This window comes from Mobula hypostoma, chromosome 13 (genome assembly GCF_963921235.1).
Source record: "Mobula hypostoma chromosome 13, sMobHyp1.1, whole genome shotgun sequence".
Taxonomy (NCBI): Eukaryota; Metazoa; Chordata; class Chondrichthyes; order Myliobatiformes; family Myliobatidae; genus Mobula; species Mobula hypostoma.
In genome coordinates this window covers 48,672,601-48,697,015 of record NC_086109.1, presented here as the reverse complement: position 1 = coordinate 48,697,015, position 24,415 = coordinate 48,672,601, and positions in this window count along the sequence as shown.

The window sequence follows — 24,415 nt, the reverse complement described above, 5'->3', positions numbered from 1 at the left end:
AAGTGGGGGGGGAGGGGGAGATCCAAAATGATAGGAGAAGACAGGAGGGAGAGGGATGGAGCCAAGAGCTGGACAGGTGATTGGCAAAAGGGATATGAGAGGATCATGGGACAGGAGGCCCGGGAGAAGGAAAAGGGGGAGGGGGGGAACCCAGAGGATGGGCAAGGGGTATAGTCAGAGGGACAGAGGGAGAAAAAGGAGAGAGAGAGTGAGAAAGAATGTGTGTATATAAATAAATAACGGATGGGGTATGAGGGGGAGGTGGGGCATTAGCGGATATTAAGGCATAATTAATTTTGTTGTTTCTGATTCGATAACTTATTTTTGTCCAATCCAGTAAATTATAGAACAGGGTTAAAGCTAGACAAAACTGTAGTGGGTTTAGGAAGTCACCCTGGATAAAAGAGAAACAAGTAATTTACTGAATCGGACTAAAAGGGAAAGACATTTGACAGAAGTTACTTCCAGGTTTCAGAATATCAGCCAAACAGAGCCAAGCTGTAAAAATATAACAAAGGTAGTAAATACTTTTGCAATACATATTCTGTCGGCATAATGTATTAGTCCAAAACCGATCTGGAAAACTTACCAAGAAAAATATAAAGAGAAATGACAATTTTCAGAAAACATTATGTACAATCCTAGGAGAGGAGGGTGAAGAGGAATAACAGACAATAAATTCGACACAACAGTTAGATAAAACTGCTGAGGATGTATTTTCATCGAAGAAAGCAGGATTTAGCACTCTACGTGAGCACATGCAACATTAGTATACAACATTAAACTTAAATGAGAGCACAACCCAGAAAATGAAAAAAAAAATGATCACTATTGAAGAAAACGTTAATGAATGGAAGAGCACGACCCTCCATGGAAGACATCCCACGATCTGAGCAGACGCGATGTCACAAGGATTTGCCGAACACCTGACTCAGAGCTGAAGATTTCGCCCCAGAAACAGAAGGGTTCCTTATGGAAATATAGGCCAGGTGGTTAACACATATAAAAAAATAAAAAAATACATAATAAAAAACAACTAATTTACATTTAACATTTAAAATGATAAATGTTGAAAATGCCAAGGAAAACCAGAATCAGTCCAGCACATTACAGGATCCTGTAGCAGTTTAAGTCAATCTGAAGACTTATACAGGAGATATCAAGAGGCAAACATCATTTACCAGAATCTTGCTTTAAAATAGATACTCAGAAAAGAAATTATACCTTGCTATAAATATGTCTGATCCAATTTTAGAGTCAAAATACCACAAATAATATTATGACCGATATGTTAATAGAGATAGGACAATCCATAATAACCATCTGGATATTATAAAGCAGGATAAACAAGCAAGAACAACTTACTTAATGGATATAACTATTTCAAACACACGTAACACCATAAGGCCATGACAAATAAGAGCAGAATTAAGCCGCTTGGCTCATGGAGTCTGCTCCGGCATCTCATTATGGATTTACACCTCGGACTTCAACTACTGCACAGAGTCTTGTCATCTTCAGAAGTTTTCTGATGACTCTGCCATAGTTGGATGCATCAGCAAGGGAGATAAGGCTGAGTACAGGGCTACGGTAGGAAACTTTGTCACATTGTGTGAGCAGAATTATCTGCAGCTTAATGTGAAAAAGACTAAGGAGCTGGTGGTAGACCTGAGGAGAGCTAAGGTACTGGTGACCCCTGTTTCCACCCAGGGGGTCAATGTGGACATGGTAGAGGGTTACAAATACCCAGGGATGTGAATTGACAATAAACTGGACTGGTCAAAGAACACTGAGGCTGTCTACAAGAACGGTCAGAGCCGTCTCTATTTCCTGAGGAGACTGAGGTCCTTTAACATCTGCCGGATGATGCTGAGGATGTTCTACAAGTCTGTGGTGGCCAGTGCGATCATGTTTGCTGTTGTGTGCTGGGGCAGCAGGCTGAGGGTAGCAGATACCAACAGAATCAACAAACTCATTCGTAAGGCCAGTGATGTTGTGGGGATTGAACTGGATTATTTGCCGGTGGTGTCTGAAAAGAGGGTGCTGTCCAAGTTGCATGCCATCTTGGACAATATCTCCCATCCATTACGTAATTTACTGGTTGGGCACAGGCGTACATTCAGCCAGAGACTCATTTCACCGAAATGCAACACAGAGCGTCATAGGAGGTCATCCCTGACTGTGGCCATCAAACTTTACAACTCCTCCCTTGGAGGGTGAGACACCCTGAGCCAATAGGCTGGCCCTGGACTTATTTCTTGGCATAATTTATATATTACTATTTAACTATTTATGGTTTTATTACTATTTAATTATTTATGGTGCATCTGTAATGAAAACCAATTTCTCCGGGGATCAATAAATTATGACCATGACTATGACTATGACTATGATTATGACTATGACTACAACTTTCCTCTTTGCCGCAATTGCCTGCTTTCCCTCCGTATCCATTTATGCCCTGAGCAATCAAGAATGTATCAACCTCTGCCTTAAATATACATAAGGACTGGGCCTCCACAGCTGCCCGTGGCAAAGAACTCTATGTTCACCACTCTCTGGCTAAAGAAATTCTTCCTCATCTCCATTCTAAAAGGGCACATCTCTATTCTGAAGCTGTATCCTCCAGTCTTAGATTCTCCCACCACACGAAACATTCTCTCCACATCCACTCTACCAAGGTCTTCAGCATTCTATAGGTTACATAGAGGTCACTCTTCCCCCTACCCATTTTCTAAATTCTACTGAATATAGGCCCGGAGCCATCCAATTCCTTCGTGTGACAAGCCATTCTTTCCTGGAGTCATTTTGCGAACCTCCTTTGACTTCCTCCAGTTTTAGCACATCCTTTCTAAGACAAGGGGCCCAAAACTACTCACAATACTTCAAGCGAGTCCTCACCAGTGCTTTATAAAGTTTCAATACTACAACCTTGCATTTATGTTTTATTCCTCTTGAAATAAATGCGAACATTGCATTTGGCTTCCTCAACACATACTCAACCTACATATTAACCTTTAGGGAAACCTGCACAAGGACTCCCAAATCCTTTTCCACCTCAGTTTTAAAACTTTTCTCACCGTTTAGAAAATAGTCAAGTCTTTAATTTCTTCTGCCAAAGTGCGTGATCATGCACTTTCCGACACTGTAACCCATCTGTCATTGCTTTACCCATTCTCTTCATCGGTCTGAGTCCTTCGGTAGCCTGTATACTTCCTCAAAAATACCTATCCTTCCACCTATCTTCACATCGTCTGAAAACTATGCAACAAAGCCATTAATCAAGTATCCAAATCATCGATACAATGGAAAAAGAATCGGTCCGAACACAGACCCCTGTGGAACACCACTAGTCAACTGCAACTAACCAGAAAAGGCTCCCTTCATTTCCATTCTTTGCTTCCTGCCAATCAACCACTGCTTTAACCATACTTAAATGGATAAATCAGTGGCCGACTTCTGCTCCTTTGTCTTATGGTCTTAAATCTTTCCTGTAATGCCTTGGGCTTGCAGCTTGTTAAGCAGCCTCATGTACAGGACCATGTCGAAGGCATTCTGAAATCCAAGTACACAAAATCAACAGATCCTCCTTTGTCTATCCTGCTTGTTACTTCTACAAAAATATTCCAACAGATTTGTCAGGTAAGATTTTCCTTTGAAGAAACCATGCTACGTTCTATTTTATCATGTGCCTCCAAGTACGATGAGACTTCATCCTTAATTATCGACCCCAACATCTTCCCAACCACTGAGGTCAGACTAATTGGCCTATAACTGGCCTCATCTTCTTTTTTCCTCCAGTCCTGCCGGAAGGTTTCAGCCAGAAATGTCGACTGTACTTTTTTTTTCCATAAATGCTGCCTGGCCTGCTGCGTTCCTCCACCATTTTGTGTATGTTGCTCGGATTTTCTCTTGTTTGTGGCCTATAATTTGTCTCTTTTGCTCCTCTGCCTTCTTGAAGAGTGGAGTGACAGTTACAATTTTCCAGTCTTCTGGAAACATTTCAGAACCTAGTGATCTTGAAAGATCATTACTAATACCTGCACGATCTCTTCAGCCACAACTTTTAGAAACCTGGGGTGTACACTATCTGGTCCAGATGACTTATCTACCTTCAGACCTTTCAGTTTCCTAAGAAACCTCTCTCTAGTAAAGGTAACTTCACACACTTCATGACCTCTGACATCTGTTAGTGACTTCAAATGTGAAGACTGACGCAAAATACTTATTCAGTTGGTCCACCATTTTCTTGTCCCCATTACTACCTCTCCAGCATCCTTTTCCGGTGTTCCAATATCCACGCTCGCCCCTCCCTTACACTTTATGTATCTGACTAAACTTTTGGCATTCTCTTTAACATTATTCTCTAGTTTGCTTTCGTATTCCAACTTAACCTTCTTAGTGACTTTTTAGTTGCCTTTTGTTGGTTTCTAACAGCTCCATAATCCTCTAACTTCCCGATAATTTTTGTTCTATTATATGTCAACTCTTTGGTTTAATGTTGGCTTTAACTTCTCTTGTTAGCTTCTGTTGTGTCATCATATCTTTAGAATACTTCTTCCTCTTTCGGATGTATATATTCTGTTCCTTCCGAATTGTTTCCATAAATTCCAGCCGTTTCTGTTCTAGTCTATCCTGCCTGTTTTCTTTTCCAATTATTTCTGTCCATAATACTAATATATCTAACTCTATCTGCTCCTCTGCAAGTTTCAGGGCGAATTCGATCCTTTCCCTAAGGGTTCTTTTACCTTAAACTCTTTAATTAATTCTGGATCATTGCACCAAAGCCAATCGAGAATAAATGATCTCCCATTAGGCTCATGCACGAGCTGCTCTAAAATGCCATCTCGTATGCACTCGAGAATGTTCCCCTCTCCCGGAATCCAGCACCAACCGGATTTTCCCAACCTACCTGCAAATTGAAGTCCCTGATCACTATTGTAACAGAGCCCTTTTGGCATGAATTTTCTGTCTCCCTTTGTAATCTGTAGGCCACATCCTTACTACTGTTTGGGGGTCTGTATATAACTTCCATCTGTGTCCTTTTACCCTTGCATTGCTTAGCTCCATTCACAATGATTGAACACCTTTCGACCCTATGTCACCTCTTTCTAATGATTTGCTTTTATTTTTTTTCACTAACAGAGAAACGTCACCCCGTCTGCCTTTCTGCCTTCAACATTAAGATCCCATCTATGATCTCCTTTCAGGCACCATAATTTGCAACTGTGCTACAAGTTCATTTGTCTTATTCCACCCACTGCACACATTCAAATATAACACCTTCAGTCCTATATTCACCCTTTTCGATTTTGTCTGCCTTTTGCGTTGCAACCATCCTGTCCTGTCGACTGCACGTTTGTCCAATCAACAGCATCTTCTGACTACACCTTGCCTCTGTTTGTAAACCTGCTACCCCCTCTTCAGCACTGTTATCCGCTTTTCCTAAGATACTTGGTGTTCATGCCATGCTCAACCTTTTGATTCTTAACTTTGTCTACGTCTTACCAAAATCTGCCTCCACAACCTCTCCAGAAAGTGTTCTGGAACTCTGCCTCCCACCACAGTGCAGCTCTAGTTTAAAACACACCGTGGAGCATTACCATAACTTCCCGGTAGGATATTAATCCCACTCCAGTTCAGGTGCAAATCATGCCTTCTGTAGAGGACCCACTTCCCTGGAAGAGAACCCAATGTTCCAAAAATCCTATGCCCCGCTCCTACATAAACTCATTATGCATGTATTGAACTGTATAATCCTCCTGATTCTGCCCTAACTGGCATGTGTTATGGGTAGCAATCCTGAGATCACAACCCTGGAGGTCCTGCTCTTATAAATTATCACATAACTCCCCGAACTGCATATGCAGAACCTCGTCACTCGTCCTTAAATATATCAATGTGAAAAACAGAAGATCTATGCTGAATTAAAAGAGGAAATTGAAAGAATTTGAAACATGAACATTGTCCCGAGAGTGATAACTGCTATTATCCCAAAGGCACGACAGAATAGCATTAAGCAGTTATGGATACACAGCAAAATCTATGTAAATTTTCAGAAAGCCACAATTCTAAACACCACTAGAGCCCGAAACTTCCTGGAAATGGAAAAATGGACGTGCTTGGCTATGCCCGCACCTCAGGGTTTACCAGCTTGAGCTGATAAAATGTGTTATTATTATAATTATAATTATTATAATGGGGATGATCTCCCACCACCTATTTAATACTCCCAATGGCGTCCGTCTCAACTTTCCTTGGACAACCATACCCAGCCTTTAGCCTTCACGTGCGGCTTAGCTACTAAGACTAGTGGAACCGTTTCTACTGACAAGAAAAGGCGCAAAGATGTGTTTCTGATGCCATCAAATCATTCACCCTGGGAAACCGTGGTTAGAAGCTTATCTAGGAGAAGGATGACTCTGATCTCAAGCCTCCGTGTCTTTTGGCTCCTCCGCTCAAGGAGTACGCATCCGGAATAACGCTCGAGCGAATATGTAGAGCTAGAGCCCCTGATCTAGTCACATACTGATTTCATGCTAACTGGCAACTCCTGCGACGCTGCTGGTGCCAAATTACATCGATCCTGACGTTTCATTGGATTCATCAGCTCCGTGGAAAGGAGAAGCCTGCTGTATGGACAACAGCTTGCCCTGGCTTGCGTATCACGTGGACAGCCATGACGCAATATCCATGATTGATGCCAAACAACGGAGGGCCTTCACAGCTAGAAAACTTTTAATACAAACGACGTGGTTCAAAGTGCTCTACAAATGGGATAAAGTGCCAATTGATGCAAGTGCCTTCTGGAAATGGACTTGATGCCTCTTTATTTACGGACGTTACTTGCTGAAAGCAAGAAATATATTAGCCAATATCAATAACAACGGAAGTATGGGTTGGGCACATAGGGCGGCGTGGGCTTGTTTGTCGGAAGCTACCACACTCAGTGGCCACTTAATTATGTGCAACTGTACACCCGATTGTTAGTGCAAAATCTAATCTACTAATCATGTGGTTGGAACTCAATGCATAAAAGCATGCAGACATGATCAAGAGATACTTTTGTTGTGGAGACCAAATATCAGAATGGAGAAGCAATGTGATCTGATTGGCTTTGACCGTGGAATGATTATTAGTGACAAACGGTGTGCTTTGTATGTCTTAGAAACTGCAGATTTCCTGGGATTGTCACCCACAACAGTCTCTGGATTTTACAGAGAATAGTGCAAAAAAAAAATCCATTGAGCGGCAGGTCTGTGCCCAAACACACTTTGTGGATTGGAGAAGTCTGCGCAGAATGGTCAGACTGGTTCAAGCTGTCAGGAAGGCGACGCAACTCAAGTAAGCACTCGTTGCAACAATGGTGTAGCGAAGAGCGTCGGTGAACGCAAAGCTTGTCGAAACCTTGAAGTGGATTGGATACAGTAACGGAAGAGCACAAAGTACCTAATAAATTGGTCAGTGAGCGTATTTACATAGCCCATGTGAAGTACATGAGGACACATACATTTATAAGTGTGCAGTTCCAACAATCAGCTCAATATTCAATATAATTGAATTTCATGCATACCACTATCTTAACAGCACCAGAACAAACAGCGTACTCTCGATGAAAAAAAGATTGCATTGCAATCTTATTTGCCATGTAGACAATTTGATTCAATTATATTTAAATAGAGGAAATATCTTTTACATTTTAAATAAAATTGTAGCATATGCTTTTGTTTCATTGCTAGGGTGGAATTGTCCGCACCTATATCCGAATAATCTTTTTTCAGATTGTTTAACTCTGAAAGAAAAAGAAGAAAACAGATCAATCCCGAAATAGTTGACAATATTAATAAATATTGTCGTCTACACATACATAGTAAATATGGAAATAAGTTCTATAGTGTTTCAAACTCCAACTGAGTTTCCTCCGCGATGTTAATTATCAAGCTCTAACTCATCTGTCGAGCAGAAGTTTAAACCGTTTCTCATAGGGCGCGTTAAAGTAAAAACTCACCGCTTGTCCGTAAGGAAAGAGTGGCGAAAGCAATCAAAAGAAACAGCATTTAAGTCGTTATGCAATAAACACGATATAGAAGGGAATTCAAGTATATATGACAGTTAGTTGCAAAATGACAAGTATTTGCTCGAACCTGGCAGAGGATATGGTGAGTAACTGTGCTGTAACACTTGGAATGAATTTAAACTCACACTGCTCAGTCACCAAAAAGAGTTTTCACGTCCTTCCTCACCTTTGAGCTTTGTTTTGAAACTGCTTTCTGAAACGAAATATTCCATTATCGACAATACTATCCGCTTTGAAAAGTAGGAGGTGGAGAATACGAATAAAAAGAGGGAAAGGCTGTTGGGCAAACTAAGTTTTCCTGGAAATAACTGGACAAATTATAGATAATTGTATATTAATTGTTTCTGAGAGGAAGTGGAGGCAAAGGAAAGAATAAAAAAAAACAATTAGTCGAATGGCAGTGCTGATGAAAATGAAGGAATCTATTATTAAGGTAGTAGTGGTAACTCGCAATGACAATCATCAAACACACGGCTTAAGAGGAGCAATAGAGCACTCTGGCCACAAACTTGTAATACGTTCGCATGCAAATTAATAACTGATCGGACGGCAACCTGCAATGTACTGTTTAAAATATCAGTTTAATATTGCTCTAAGAATGTTGGGATGCTTTTTACCCTCCCTGCGTGCTACCCCTCTGCGGGAGAAATGCTAAAAAAGTATTTACTGTATGATCATTAAGCAGGTTGAGCATCTGTTCTAATTACGGACAAACCTAATTCTAAATATAGTGAACGAAGCAGTCGTCGCGGTACTAGATAGACTAACTATATGATGGCATGGAAGAAATTGTTATCTGAACTTAAAATAAGTAGGTTATTAGGACTAAGTTAAATGCATCCTGGAAATGTGAAAAAAGTACGGGAAGAAAAGGGAGTATTTAAAAATAAAGGAGAACAGGTCGAAAGGTTAGAGCACGAACGTATTAAGAGTAATTCGTATTCAACAATTTGTTGATAAAATAGTAGTTGCAGTTTTTCACAAGTATTTCACATAAATTACAACAGAAGAGGCCTATCAATTAATGGGCCCTACGGTGGCGTAGCGGATAGGGCGACGTTATTAGAGCTTGGGTTGTCAGAGGCGTCAGTGTTCCATGGTTAGGTGAGAGTTGAATCCAAGGTTAATGGGCGGCACGGTTCGAAGAACTGGAGGAGCAGATTCTGCGCTGTATCTCCAATAATATAAAATTTGAAGCACCTGGAATAAAACAGTGTCACTGATAGTATAGATATTAAACCAGTTAAGTGACATGTTATAGAGGGAGGTCATGAATAGTTCGTTCGAATAGTTTAGTTGGAAGACGTACTGTAGGAAATAATTGCTCTCTCTCTCTCTCTCTCTCTCTCTCTCTCTCTCTCTCTCTCTCTCTCTCTGTCTCTTTCTCTCTCGTATTGTGAACCACGCATAGCATAGTGATACATTTTATCAGAATAAACGCAGACTGATGGAATGTTCATATACATACCCAATACAATTTAATGTGGTGATGCTCGGATAAATTTCAGTATAGAGAATGGCGCGATAAATGCAGAATAAAGGATATCGATCCAGAAGGCGTGCACGGGCAACAGGACCAGTGTGTGTGAAATGCTCACCGGAAGTGCAGGGTATCGTGAGACAATGGTTAATGAAACGGCTACGCACTGGAAGTGTTACCAGTACAGGGATAGATTGAAACAGGTGGGGAGTCAGGTGACACTCCATTGACTATTTTACTGCGCTCAATATGTCTGTAAATTGTACCAGTTATCCAGAATTTTACGTGTCTCTTGTTTATATTTTTCCTTTAGTTACATATTCAATTGAACTCTCCTCCTGCTTCTGTTTACACTCGTAATTTGGAGGCCTGCCCATTAATCTCCTATTCCGTTCCCTTCATTCATAATTCAGAACCTCAAACTCGTTTTACCAATATCCAATGCAGACCCTGACTCTGCCTGGTTACGTTTTCTCTCCATTTAGGGTGTTCCACAACCACTTAGAGGCACCAAGCCGACAAACAAGGAGGGATAGTCGTAGGTCTTGACTAACAAATCTTACAGAGTTTTCGAGGTAATTACCAGGAAAGTAGATGAAGGCAAGGCAGTGGATGCTGTCTAAATGGATTTTAGCAAGACATTTGACAAGCTGCCGCATGGGAGTTCGATCAAGAAAATGTAGTCGCTCAACATTCAAGATGGGGTAGTAAACAGGATTAGACATTGGTTTTGTGGGATGCTAATGGTAGTAGAGGGTTGTCTCTCTGACTGGACGCCTGTGACTGTTTGTCATCTACATCAACGACCTCGATGATAATGTTGTCAACTGGATCGGCAAATTTGCAGATGATACCAAGACTTCGGATGTAGTGGACAGCGTGGAAGCCTGTCATAGGTTGTTGATGGATCTACCCCAGCTGCAAAAAAATGGGCTGAAAATAGCAGATGGAATTTAATGTAGGCAAGTGCGAGGTGCTGCTCTTCGGTAGGACCAACACAGGATAATGGGGCACAGTGAATGGAGGGGCATTGCGGAGTGCATAACTGTGCGTAATTTATTGAAAATGGCGTCAAAGGTAGATAGGGTCGTAAATAAAGGATTTTGGAACATTGGCCTTCATAAATCAAAGTATAGAGTTCAGTCCTGCCTGATGAAGGGCTCAGGCCCACAACATCGACTGTACTCTTTTCCATAGATGCTGCCCGGCCTGCTGAATTCCTCCAGCACTTTGTGTGTTTATTGAGTGCAGGAGATGCGATGTTATTTTGAAGTTGCCTATAATATTCCTGATGCCTTATATATACCTATATACAGAAAAGAGGCAAATAAAGTTGAAAGAGTACAGAGAACATTTACAAGGATGCTGCTGGGTCTAAAGGACCCGTGTTATAAGGAAAGATTGAATAGGTTAGGAGTTTATTACTTGGAACGTAGACGATTGAGATGAGACTTGATATAACCATATAACCATATAACAATTAAAGCACGGAAACAGGCCATCTCGGCCCTTCTAGGCCCGTGCCGAACTCTTATTCTCACCTAGTCCCACAGACCTGCACTCAGCCCATAACCCTCCATTTCTTTTCTGTCCATATATCTATCCAATTTAACTTTAAATGACAATATCGAACTTGCCTCAACCACTTCTGCTGGAAGCTCGTTCCACACAGCTACCACTCTCTGAGTAAAGTAGTTCCCCCTCATACTACCCCTAAACTTTTGCCCTTTAACTCTCAAATCATGTCCTCCTGTTTGAATCTCCCCCACTTTCAATGGAAAAAGCATTGATGGAAGTATACAAAATTATATACAGTAGAGGTATATACAGGGTAAATGCAAGTAGGCTTTTTCCACGGAGACTGGGTGGGACTACAACCAGAGGTCATGGGTTAAGAGGAAAAGGTGAAAAACTTGAATGGAACATGAGGGGAAATTTCTTCAGTAAGAGGATCGCGATAGTGTGGAAGATGCTAGCAACGCAAATTGTGCATGCGAGGGCGAATTCTACGCTTAAGAGAAGTTTGGATAGATATATGACCACAGATCCCTGAAAGTTGTCTCACAGGTAGCTGGGGTAGTTAAGAAAGCTTATGGGATATTAGCTTTCATAAGTCGAGGGATAGAGTTTAAGAGTCGCGAGGTAATGATGCCGCTCTATAAAACTCTGGTTAGGCCACAATTGGATTACTGTGTCCAGTTCTGGTCACCTCACTGTAGGAAGAATGTGGAAGCATTGGAAAGGGTACAGAAGAGATTTACCAGGATGTTGCCTGGTTTAGAGAGCATGGATTATGATCAGAGATTAAGGGAGCTTGGGCTTTATTCTTTGGAGTGAAGGAGGATGAGAGGAAACATGATAGAGGTATACAAGATATTAAGAGGAGTAGATAGAGTGGATAGCAAGCGCCTCTTCCCCAGGGCATCACTGCTCAATACAAGAGGACATGGCTTTAAGGCAGTGGGTGGGAAGTTCAAGGGGAATATTAGAGGAAGGTTTTTTACTCAGAGAGTGGTTGGAACGTGGAATGCACTGCCTGAGTCAGTGGTGGAGGCAGATACATTAGTGAAGTTTAAGAAACTACTAGACAGGTATATGGAGTAATTTAAGGTGAGGCGTTATATGGGAGGCAGGGTTTGAGGGTCGGCACAACATTGTGGGCTGAAGGGCTTGTACTGTGCTGTACTATTCTATGTTCTATGTTCTATATATGGATAGCAGAGGCATGGAGGGCTATGGCCCTGGTGCAGGTCGATAGGATTAGGCAGTATAAATAGCTCAGCACGGACTAGATAGACCGAAAAGCTTATTTATGTGCTGTGTATCCGTGTATGACTCTAAGTCTCGATTTTGAGACTGAAATGACCTCATACATGTTTGCTTTCAGAATTCCGAATTGGCTTTGCTGGCAATGTTCCCTACAAGGTGTGCGCGTGTGCGTGTGTGCGCGTGCACACATCTTTTGCTACTCTCGCACAAAGGAATTTAAACTTCGCCAAAGAGTTTGTACCCTCCGCCTCGTTGGCATGTTAAGTATATTTCATGATCGTACACAATCACATTTCCTCTTACGGCGTCTGATGTGTAGGATGCTGACAACGGCGAATTCGCGACGATTTGTCTGCAGATTTTAGAAAAGGCTTTAATTATACTGTTGTTATTGAAGAACTTCAATCTCCCTCAATGCGTTAATCCGTGAACAATGAACGTTTTAATCGGGGAAAAGGAGACGACTCGCTGCTTTCTCGTCACGAGGTTCCCGCAGGCTGTCTGTGCCTCCCTGAATCTCCTCGGAGACAGAGAGCGCGGAAACACCCAAACAATCTCCAAACTGCAAAACACAGACTCCAAAATTTCGAAAATCACATTTAAGACGAAAAACCAAACGTAATCGACATAAAAGACGTGAAATATATGGTTTCATGATCTATCCAAGAGATGTCGACCGAAAGAGAGTTGGATGCAGGCGCCATCTTGATCGCCATATTTCTATGTACGTACACATCACAAATAAATCTGATCTTTATCTTCAATACTTTTAACTTAGGGACACTAATTTTATAGGCTTTCTTGTTTCATGAAAAGATAAATAATATGACACAGAACAAATGCTGAATAGAACGAGGAAGAATGTAAACAGGCTCTCTTGCCATTGTTAGAAGATGAAATAAAATATATCCACAGACCTGTTTCCTCAAGATGGACTCTAAGTTTTTCCAGATCTGAAAAAAAGATAACGTTATGGGGTTCAACTAAATGTGTGTTCTGACTCCGATGGAGAATTAAATCTGTGTGATTAAAACGATGAACACAATGTCTGTGCTTAGATGCTAAATACGAATTTTGTGTGAGTGCTGCCTTATATTTGACGGGGCGCCATTATGTAGATCTAGTGTTCAAGTGCAAATGAAAGACCTCGCCTGGAACACACCAATCTCGAATTTCACTCCTACCCATCCTATGTACAGTACGTTGCACTCCACCTCACAACCCACTAAGTTTGGCTAATATTTTGTTCAAGAAAACGCATTATATACTTTTTTACTCAAGTTTGTTTGTACGACCTTACAGTGCACTCATTGCCTACTTTATTCCTGTGTTAATGGACCGATTTTAACTCCAAGGCAATCGTCATTGGAGCATAGCACAAGGCCAGATGAGTAAAATTGCACTTTCATCATATAAGGTGCAATAATATCAAGGTGAAGGCCAACTCTTTGAGTACATACGGAGAAGAAATGACTTAATGTATTACTTGGCAATCTAGAGTTTTCTATATTGTTTTCTACCCACAGAGCAAATCCTTTAAACCTTGTAGGATAGTAATACACACAAAATGCTGTAGGATCTCAGCCAGCCAGGCATCATCTATGCAACAGGGTGAACAGTCGACTTTTCGGTCAAGACCCTTCATCAGGACTGGGTGTCGGCCCGAAATGTCGTCTATTTACTCCTTTTCATAAATGCTGCTTGGCATCTATGCCTCCAGAATTTGCGTATATTACTTTGATTTCCAGCATCTGCAGATTTTCTCTTGTTTGTGAAACTTTATAGTATTGTTACCGTGTTAAGTGCATAATTTCATAATCTCAGTTCTGCGGTGGCAGAATGTTTCATTGCTGATCTACTGGTCGTCTCACTTTCAATATTCCAAATTGGGACTTCACACATGCAAAAGGCACGATATTTTTGTCCATAATTATTATGTGTACTCAATTTGTTAACATTACAAATTGATCAAAGCAAATAACAGAATCCAAGTATAAAATGGCATTTACGTTCCTGTGAATAATTTTGTGCTTTGGTTTTCTTAAAATCATTTACAAAACTGTCTTAAATTCCTTTGCCAAACTGCCTTGAATTCCTTTGCCATTCTGTCTACTGATTGGATTGTGATTGACGAAAGGCTTTATAAAAGTCAGATTTATTTATCAGTGAATTTCACTCGATGTTCCTCATTTCATACGGGGCTGAGATAAGGCTGGAGCACAGGACAAGGCGTCATATTAATTCTATGTTATTTACGGCAATCGACAATCTACTATTGTAAACATTTAACATCGAATCCCAATTATGAAGGAGAAAGCTGAAAAATCTGAGGACCAAATCAATGTACACATAAAGGGAAAGCAAGTGAATATTGAAAGGACTGGGAACTACGGGGAAGAGCAACGGGAAAACTCTATATTTTTTAACCAACATTGAATAGAATGGGATTTCGGGAGAATCAAAGAGAAACATAGAAACGTAGAAAATAGGTGCAGGAGCAGGTCATTCGGCCCTTCGAGCCTGCACCGCCATTCAGTACGATCATGGCTGATCATCCAACTCAGAACATCCTGCCTTCTCTCCATACACCGATCCCTTTAGCCACAAGGGCCATATCTAACTCCCTCTTAAGTATAGCCAATGAACTGGCCTCAACTGTTTCCTGTGGGAGAGAATTCCACAGATTCACCATTCTCTGCGTGAAGAAGTTTTTCCTCATTTCAGTCCTAAAAGGCTTCCCCTTTATCCTCAAACTGTGACCCCTCGTTTTGAACTTCCCCAACATCGGAAACTATCTTCCTGCATCTAGCTTGTCTAATCCCTTTAGAATTTTAGACGTTTCAATCAGATACCCCCTTAATCTTCTAAATTCCGGAGAGTATAAGCCTAGTCGATCCAGTGTTTCATCATATGGAAGTCCTGCCATCTCAGGATTCAATCTGTGAACCTTCTTTGTACTCCCTCTATGGCAAGAATGTCTTTCCTCAGATTAGGGGACCAAAACTGCACACAATACTCCAGGTGTGGTCTCACCAAAGCCTTATACAACTGCAGTAGTACCTTCCTGCTCCTGTACGCGACTCCTCTTGCTATGAATGCCAGCATACCATTCGCTTTTATCACCGCCTGCTGTACCTGCATGTCCACTTTCAATGACTGGTGTACAATGACACCCAGGTCTCGTTGCACCTCCCGTTTTCCAGATCGGCCACCATTCAGATAATAATCTGTTTTCCTGTTTTTGCCACCAAAGTGGATAACCTCACAATTATCCACATTGAATTGCTTCTGCCATGAATTTGATCACTCACCTAACCTATCCAAGTCACCCTGCATCCTCTTAGCATCCTCCTCACAGCTAACACTGCCGCCCAGCTTCATGTCATCCGCAAACTTGAGATGCTGCATTTAATTCCCTCGTCTAAGTCATTAATTGTCACAGTGGTGGGGGCATTGGGAGCAAGGGTGGACCCAAATACAAGACACATCTTGTGAGGTTAATTAGATTTAGGTTATTGTTCGATACCAGGAGAGCAAAGCAGAAGCAGGAATAGCGAACAGTATAAGGACTCAGGACTACGACTAGGCTGGGATCAAGAGTCTGGGCTTGGACTCGGAATTGGCTTCCAGAACTAGAGGAGACATGAAGAGGCTAGGGTATGGACTCCGAGCCTGAGACTGTGCCTAGGTCTTGCCTCAGGTTCGGACCCCAGAACCAGGTATGCACATAACATAAGCTAGGGAGAGGACGAACATGGAAAACAGAGCCTTGGTCTCGGGAGAGCAGGTACATTGAACCCTGGACACATACACAGAACACAGAGTCGGGACCCCTCCTTGGGTACAGGACATAGGGCCGGGACTCACACACAAAACAGAGAGCCGGGACCCCTCCTTGGGTACAGGACATAGGGCCGGGATTCATGACTCCCCGCGGGGCAAAGGCAAGACGGCCTGACTTACCCCACGGAGGCGAGGAAAAGACATGACAAAACATGACCCCCTGCGGGGCAACGGCAAGACGGCCTGGCATACCCCACGGAGGCGAGGACCAGGTAAGACAAGACATGCCCCCGCGGGCAACGGCAAGACGGCCAGAGTTACCCCACGGAGGTGAGGACCAGACAAGACAAGACGTGACCCACCGCGGGGCAAGGGCAAGACGGCATGACTTACCCCACGGAGGCGAGGACAAGACAAGAGCAACACGAAAGAACACCAGGCAGTACCTAACTAGCTCCGGCGATAGAACTAGGCTAAAGTGCAGGCGAGGGCTGCAGACGAGGACTGCAGACGAGGACTAGAGGCCAGAGGGGCAGAGAAGGGATTAAGATGGGGTGTGGTGGGGGGGGGGGGGGGAAGGACAGGAATCGCAGACCGCCAGGGCCGGGCCTCGACTCGGAACCTGGTCGCCGCCAGGGCCGGGCCTCGACTCGGAACCTGGTCGCCGCCAGGGCCGGGCCTCGACTCGGAACCTGGTCGCCGCCAGGGCCGGGCCTCGACTCGGAACCTGGTCGCCGCCAGGGCCGGGCCTCGACTCGGAACCTGGTCGCCGCCAGGGCCGGGCCTCGACTCGGAACCTGGTCGCCGCCAGGGCCGGGCCTCGACTCGGAACCTGGTCGCCGCCAGGGCCGGGCCTCGACTCGGAACCTGGTCGCCGCCAGGGCCGGGCCTCGACTCGGAACCTGGTCGCCGCCAGGGCCGGGCCTCGACTCGGAACCTGGTCGCCGCCAGGGCCGGGCCTCGACTCGGAACCTGGTCGCCGCCAGGGCCGGGCCTCGACTCGGAACCTGGTCGCCGCCAGGGCCGGGCCTCGACTCGGAACCTGGTCGCCGCCAGGGCCGGGCCTCGACTCGGAACCTGGTCGCCGCCAGGGCCGGGCCTCGACTCGGAACCTGGTCGCCGCCAGGGCCGGGCCTCGACTCGGAACCTGGTCGCCGCCAGGGCCGGGCCTCGACTCGGAACCTGGTCGCCGCCAGGGCCGGGCCTCGACTCGGAACCTGGTCGCCGCCAGGGCCGGGCCTCGACTCGGAACCTGGTCGCCGCCAGGGCCGGGCCTCGACTCGGAACCTGGACGCCGCCAGGGCCGGGCCTCGACTCGGAACCTGGTCGCCGCCAGGGCCGGGCCTCGACTCGGAACCTGGTCGCCGCCAGGGCCGGGCCTCGACTCGGAACCTGGACGCCGCCAGGGCCAGGACTCCACTTGGTACTTGAATGCCCACGGTGCCAGGACTGGACTTGGGAGTCTCCGGGTAGTGGCGAGCTCTCGATTCGGCCAGGGAACAGTAGACAGCGGTTCTTGATTCCTTCCGGCGGGTAGACTGACGGACCCACCTCGGTGAGGAAACTTTGCAGTCCCGCTTTGACGAGGTATCTTGACAAGGTTGCTCCGGTGAGGGAAGCCGATTACCGGCACTCGCTGCGAGCGGAGATAGACTTGCTCCGGCCAGATGACATTGGCACGCCGTACCTTGATGACTTTGCAAAGGCTCCCGCGCCGAACAGCTGAACAGCCCGAGACTATAAACTACCATTTCAATCAATAGTAAATTGCCTCCAATCACCAGAGCCGAGGGACACGGGAAAACAGGGAATCAACGGGACCAGATCGTAACATAAACAAAGTAAATTTAAAGCGATCCAGATTCGGACCATGACACTATCCCCCTTCCTCCCCCGTCCTCCTGAATGGGAGCCTCCAGGCGACCAACAGATTTGCCTGTATTATCGATGACCCGGGTAGGAGTAGGGGGTTTTGCCCGGCGGGGATAACAGAACAACAGCTTGACTTTAGGCTGACAAGAGTTTGGAAAAACTGTGCTTGTGTTTGCTGGGTCCATGTTTGGCGAGAGAGTTCTGTCACGGGGTTGGGGGGACATTGGGAGCAAGGGTGGACCCAAATGCATGACACATCTTGTGAGGTTAATTAGATTTTGTTTATTGGTCAATACCAGGGGACCAAGCAGAAGCAGGATAAAGACTCAGGACTACGACTAGGCTGGGACGGACCCGGAATCGGCTCCCAGAACTAGAGGAGCCATGAAGTGGCGAGGGTATGGACTCCGAGACAGAGACTGGGCAAGGACCCAGTACCTGGGGCTTGCCTCGGGCTCGGATCCCAGAACCAGGTATGGACATGACATGGGATATGGAGAGGAGGAACATGGAAAACAGAGCCTCGGTCTCGGTAGAGCAGGTACATGGAACTATGGACACATACACAGAACACAGAGTCGGAACCCCTGCTTGGGTACAGGACATAGGGCCGGGACTCATGACCCCCCGCGTGGCAACGGTAAGACGTCCAGACTTACCCCACGGAGGAGAGGACCAGACAAGAAAAGACATGACCCCCGGCGGGGCAACGGAAAGACGGCTTGACTTGCCCCATGGAGGCGAGGACAAGACAAGACAAGACCAACACGAAAGAACACCAGACAGTACTTAACTAACTTCGGCGATAGAACTAGACTGAAATGCAGGCGAGGGCTGCAGACGATCGCTAGAGGCGAGAGGGGCAGAGAAGGGATTCAGAAGGGGTGGGGGTGGGTAGGACAGGAATCACAGACCGCCAGGGCCCGGACTCGACCCGGAACGTGGACGCCGCCAGGGCCCGGACTCGACCCGGAACGTGGACGCCGCCAGGGCCCGGACTCGACCCGGAACGTGGACGCCGCCAGGGCCCGGACTCGACCCGGAACGTGGACGCCGCCAGGGCCCGGACTCGACCCGGAACGTGGACGCCGCCAGGGCCCGGACTCGACCCGGAACGTGGACGCCGCCAGGGCCCGGACTCCAATTGGTACTTGAATACCCACGATGCCAGGTCTTGACTTGGAGCCTCCGGGTAGTGGCGAGCTCTCGATTCGGCCAGGGAACAGTAGACAGCGGTTCCTGATTCCTTCCGGCGGGTAAACTGACGGACCCACCTCGGTGAGGAAACTTTGCAGGGTCGCTTTGGCGAGGTATCTGACAAGGTTGCTCCGGTGAGGAAAGCCGATTACCGGCATTCGCTTCGGGCGGAGATAGACTTGCTCCGGCCAGATGACATTGGCACGCCGTACCTTGATGACTTTGCAAAGGCTCCCGCGCCGAACAGCTGAACAGCCCGAGACTATAAACTACCATTTCAATCAATAGTAAATTGCCTCCAATCACCAGAGCCGAGGGACACGGGAAAACAGGGAATCAACGGGTCCAGATTGTAACATAAACAAAGTAAATTTAAAGCTATCCCGATCCGGACCATGACAGTATCCCCCTTCCTCCCCCACCTCCTGAATGGGAGCCCCCAGGCGACCAACAGATTTGCCTGTATTATCGATGACCCGGGTCGGTGTAGGGGGTTTTGCCCGGTGGGGAAAACAGAACAACACCTTGACTTTAGGCTGACAAGAGTTTGGAAAAACTGTGTTTGTGTTTGCTGGGTCCATGTTTAGCGAGAGAGTTCTGTCACGGGGGTGGGGGGACATTGGGAGCAAGGGTGGACCCAAATACATGACACATCTTGTGAGGTTAATTAGATTTAGTTTATTGTTCGATACCAGGGGACCAAGCAGAAGCAGGATAAGGACTCAGGACTACGACGAGACTGGGACCAACGGTCTGGGTTGGACTCGGAATCGGCTCCCAGAACTAAGGGAGCCTTGAAGAGGCGAGCGTATGGACTCCGATCCAGAGACTGGGCAAGGACCCAATACCCGGGGCTTGCCTTGGGCTCGGATCCCAGAACCAGGTATGGACATGACATGGGATAGGGAGAGGAGGAACATGGAAAACAGAGCCTCGGTCTCGGGAGAGCAGGTACATGGAACTGTGGACACATACACAGAGTCAGGACCCCTCCTTAGGTACAGGACATAGGACCGGGACTCATGACCCCCCGCGGGGCAACGGTAAGACGTCCAGACTTACCCCACGGAGGAGAGGACCAGACAAGAAAAGACATGACCCCCGGCGGGACAACGGAAAGACGGCTTGACTTACCCCACGGAGGCGAGGAGAAGACAAGACAAGACCAACACGGAAGAACACCAGACAGTACCTAACTAGCTCCGGCGATAGAACTAGACCGAAGTGCAGGCGAGGGCTGCAGACGATCGCAGGAGGCGAGAGGGGCAGAGAAGGGATTCAGAACGGGTGGGGGTGGGTAGGACAGGAATCACAGACCGCCACGGACGGGACTCGACTCGGAACGTGGACGCCGCCAGGGCCCGGACTCGACTCGGAACGTGGACGCCGCCAGGGCCCGGACTCGACTCGGAACGTGGACGCCGCCAGGGCCCGGACTCGACTCGGAACGTGGACGCCGCCAGGGCCCGGACTCGACTCGGAACGTGGACGCCGCCAGGCCCGGGACTCCACTTGGTGCTTGAATGCCCACGTTGCCAGGACTTGACTTGGAGTCTCCGGCTAGTGGCGAGCTCTCGATTCGGCCAGGGAACAGTAGACAGCGGTTCTTGATTCCTTCCTGTGGGTAAACTGACGGACCCACCTCGGTGAGGAAACTTTGCAGGCTCGCTTTGGCGAGGTATCTTGACAAGGTTGCCCCGGTGAGGAGAGGCTAATTACCGGCAGTAGCTTCGGGCGGAGACTAGGCTTGCTCCGGCCACGTGATATTGGCACGCCATACCTTGATGACTTTGCAAACGCTACGCACCAAACAGCTGAAAGCCCGGGACTATAAACCACCTGTTCAATCAAGAGTAAATTGCCTCCAATTACCAAGGCCGAGGGACACGGGATAACAGGGAATCAACCGGCCGGATCATAACATAAGCAATGTAAATTTAAAGGGACCCCGATCCGAACCATGACATTAGTATATATTGTAAACAACTGGGGTCCCAGCACTGAGCCTTGCGGTACCCCATCAGTCACTGCCTGCCATTCTGAAAAGGTCCCGTTTATTCCCACTCTTTGCTTCCTGTCTGCCAACCAATTCTTTATCCACATCAATACCATACCGCTAATACCGTGTGCTTTAAGTTTGCACACTAATCTCCTGTGTGGGACCTTGTCAAAAGCCTTTCGAAAATCCAAATATACCACATCCTCTGGTTCTCCCCTATCCACTCTACTAGTTACATCCTCAAAAAATTCAATGAGATTGGTCGGACATGATTTTCCTTTCACAAATGCATGCCGACTTTGTCCGATGAGTTCAGTGCTTTCCAAATGTGCTCTTATCACATCTTTGATAACTGACTCTAGCATTTTCCCCACCACCGATGTCAGGCTTCCCGGTCTATAATTCCCCGATTTCTGTCTCCCTCCTTTTTTAAATAGCGGGGTTACATTAGCCACCCTCCAATCCTCAGGAACTAATCCAGAATCTGAAGAGTTTTGAAAAATTATCGCTAGTGCATCCACTATTTCTTGGGCCACTTCCTTAAGCACTCTGGGATGCAGACCATCTGGCCCTGGGGACTTATCTGCCTTTAATCCCTTCAATTTACCTAACACCACTTCCCCACTAATATGCATTTCCTTCAGTTCCTCCATCTCACTAGACACTCGGTCCCCTACTATTTTCAGAAGTTTATTTATGTCCTCCTTAGTGAAGACAGAACCAAAGTAGTTATTCAATTCGTCTGTCATGTCCTTGTTTCCCATGATCAATTCACCTGTTTCTGACTGTAATAGACCTACATTTCTCTTAACCAATCTTTTTCTTTTCACATATCTGTAAAAGCTTTTACAGTCAGTTTTTTGTTCCCTGCCAGCTTTCATCCCTTTCCTAATTAAGCCCTTTGTCCTCCTCTACTGGACTCTGAATTTCTCCCAGTCCTCAGGTGTACTGCTTTTTCTGTTTCTTCTTTGGAATTGATACTATCCATAACTTCCCTCGTCAGCCACGGGTGCACTACCTTTCCTGGTTTATTCTTTTGCCAAACTGGGATGAACAATTTTTGTATTTCATCCATGCGATCTTTAAATGCTTGCCTTTGCATACCCACCGTCAACCCTTTAAGTATCATTTGCCAGTCTATCTTAGCTAATTCATGTCTCATACCTTCAAAGTTACACTTCTTTAAGTTCAGAACCTTTGTTTCTGAATTAACTACATCACTCTCCATCTTAATGAAGAATTCCACCATATTAAAGTCATTCCTACTCAAGGGGCCTTGCATGACAAGATTGCTAACTAAACCTCCCTCATTGCTCAATACCCAGTCTAGAATGGCCTGCTCTCTAGTTGGTTCCTCGACATGTTGGTTCAGAAAACCATCCCGCATACATTCCAACAAATCCTCTTCCTCAGCACCCTTACCAATTTGGTTCACCCAAACTATATATAGATTGAAGTCACCTATTATAATTGCGGTTCCTTTATTGCACGCTTTTCTAATTTCCTGTTTAATGCCATCCCCATCCTCACTACTACTGTTAGGTGGCCTGTACACAACTCCCACGAGCGTTTTCTGCCACTTAGTGTTATGCAACTCTACCCATATCGATTCCACATATTCCCGGCTGATGTCCTTCCTTTCTATTGCGTTAATCTCCTCTCTAACCAGCAATGCCACCCCATCTCCTTTCCTTTCATGTATATCCCTCCTGAATATTGAATATTCCTGAATGTTGATCTCCCATCCTTGGTCACCCTGGAGCCATGTCTCTGTTATCCCAACTATATCATATTTATTAATAACTATCTGCACATTCAATTCATCCACCTTGTAACGAATGCTCCTTGCATTGACGCACAAAGCCTTTAGGCTTGCTTTTACAACACTCTTAGCCCTTATACAATTATGTTGAAAAGTGGCCCTTTTTGATTTTTGTCCTGGATTTGCCGGCCTGCCACTTTTACTTTTTGCTTCTACCCTCTTTTTACACCCCTCTGTCTCTCTGCACTTGTTCCCATCCCCCTGCTGCATTAGTTTAAATCCTCCTGAGCAACAGTAGCAAACGCTCCCCCAAGGACATTGGTTCCAGTCCAGCCCAGATGCAGAACGTTCTGTTTGTTCTGGTCCCACGTCCTCCAGGACTGGTTCCAATGCCCCAGAAATTTGAATCCCACCCCTGCACCATTTTTCAAGCAACGTATTCATCTGAAATATCCTCCTATTTCTACTCTGACTAGCACGTCGCACCGGTAGTAATCCAGAGATTATTACCTCTGTGGTCCTACTTTTTAGTTTATCTCCTAACTCCCTAAATTCACCTTGTAGGACCTCATCCCGTCTTTCACCTATATCATTGGTACCTAAGTGCACCACGACCACTGGCTGTTCGCCCTCCCACTCCAGAATGGCCTGCAGCCGCTCAGAGACATCCTTGATTCTTGCACCAGGGAGGCAACATACCCTCCTGGAGTCTCGTTGGCGGCCGCAGAAACGCCTATCTATTTCCCTTACAATCGAATTCTCTATCACTATAGCTCTCCCACTCCTTTTCCTTACATCCTGTGCCGCAGAGCCACCCATGATGCCATGAACCTGGCTGCTGCTGCCTTCCCCTGATGAGACATCTCCCCCAACAGTATCCAAAACAGTATATCTGTTTAGGAGGGAGATGACCTCAGGGGACTCCTGCACTACCTGCCCACTGCTACGCTGTTTAGTGGCCACCCATTCCCTTTCTGCCTGTGTAGCCTTTACCTGCAGTGTGGCCAACTCACTGAACGTGCTATTCACGACTTTCTCAGCATCGCGGATGCTCCAGTATGTATCCAGTCGCAGCTCCAGCTGCTCAATGTGGTCTGCCAGAAGCTGCAACTGGACACATTTCCTGCACACATAGTCATCAGGGACACTGGAAGTATCCCTGATATCCCACATGCTGCAGGAGGAGCAAACCACGGGGCCGATATCAGTTGTCATGACCTACCCAATACGCTACAGCCTCGCCGCCTTCCTTGCTTCAAATAAAACACCGCTGCAGACCGTTCTCCTTTTAAAGGAACCTTGCAGGCCTTATCTCACTTTGAGTGAAGCTCGTCCTCAGTCTCTGCTTGCCGAAGCCTCTCGAGACAAAGCCTTCCTACTCTGTCTCCCACTACTCCATCGCCCGCTACAACGTCGCCCGCTCCGTCAAACTGCCCTTTTTTAAATACTCCCGCTGCCTCACGAACTGACTTGCAC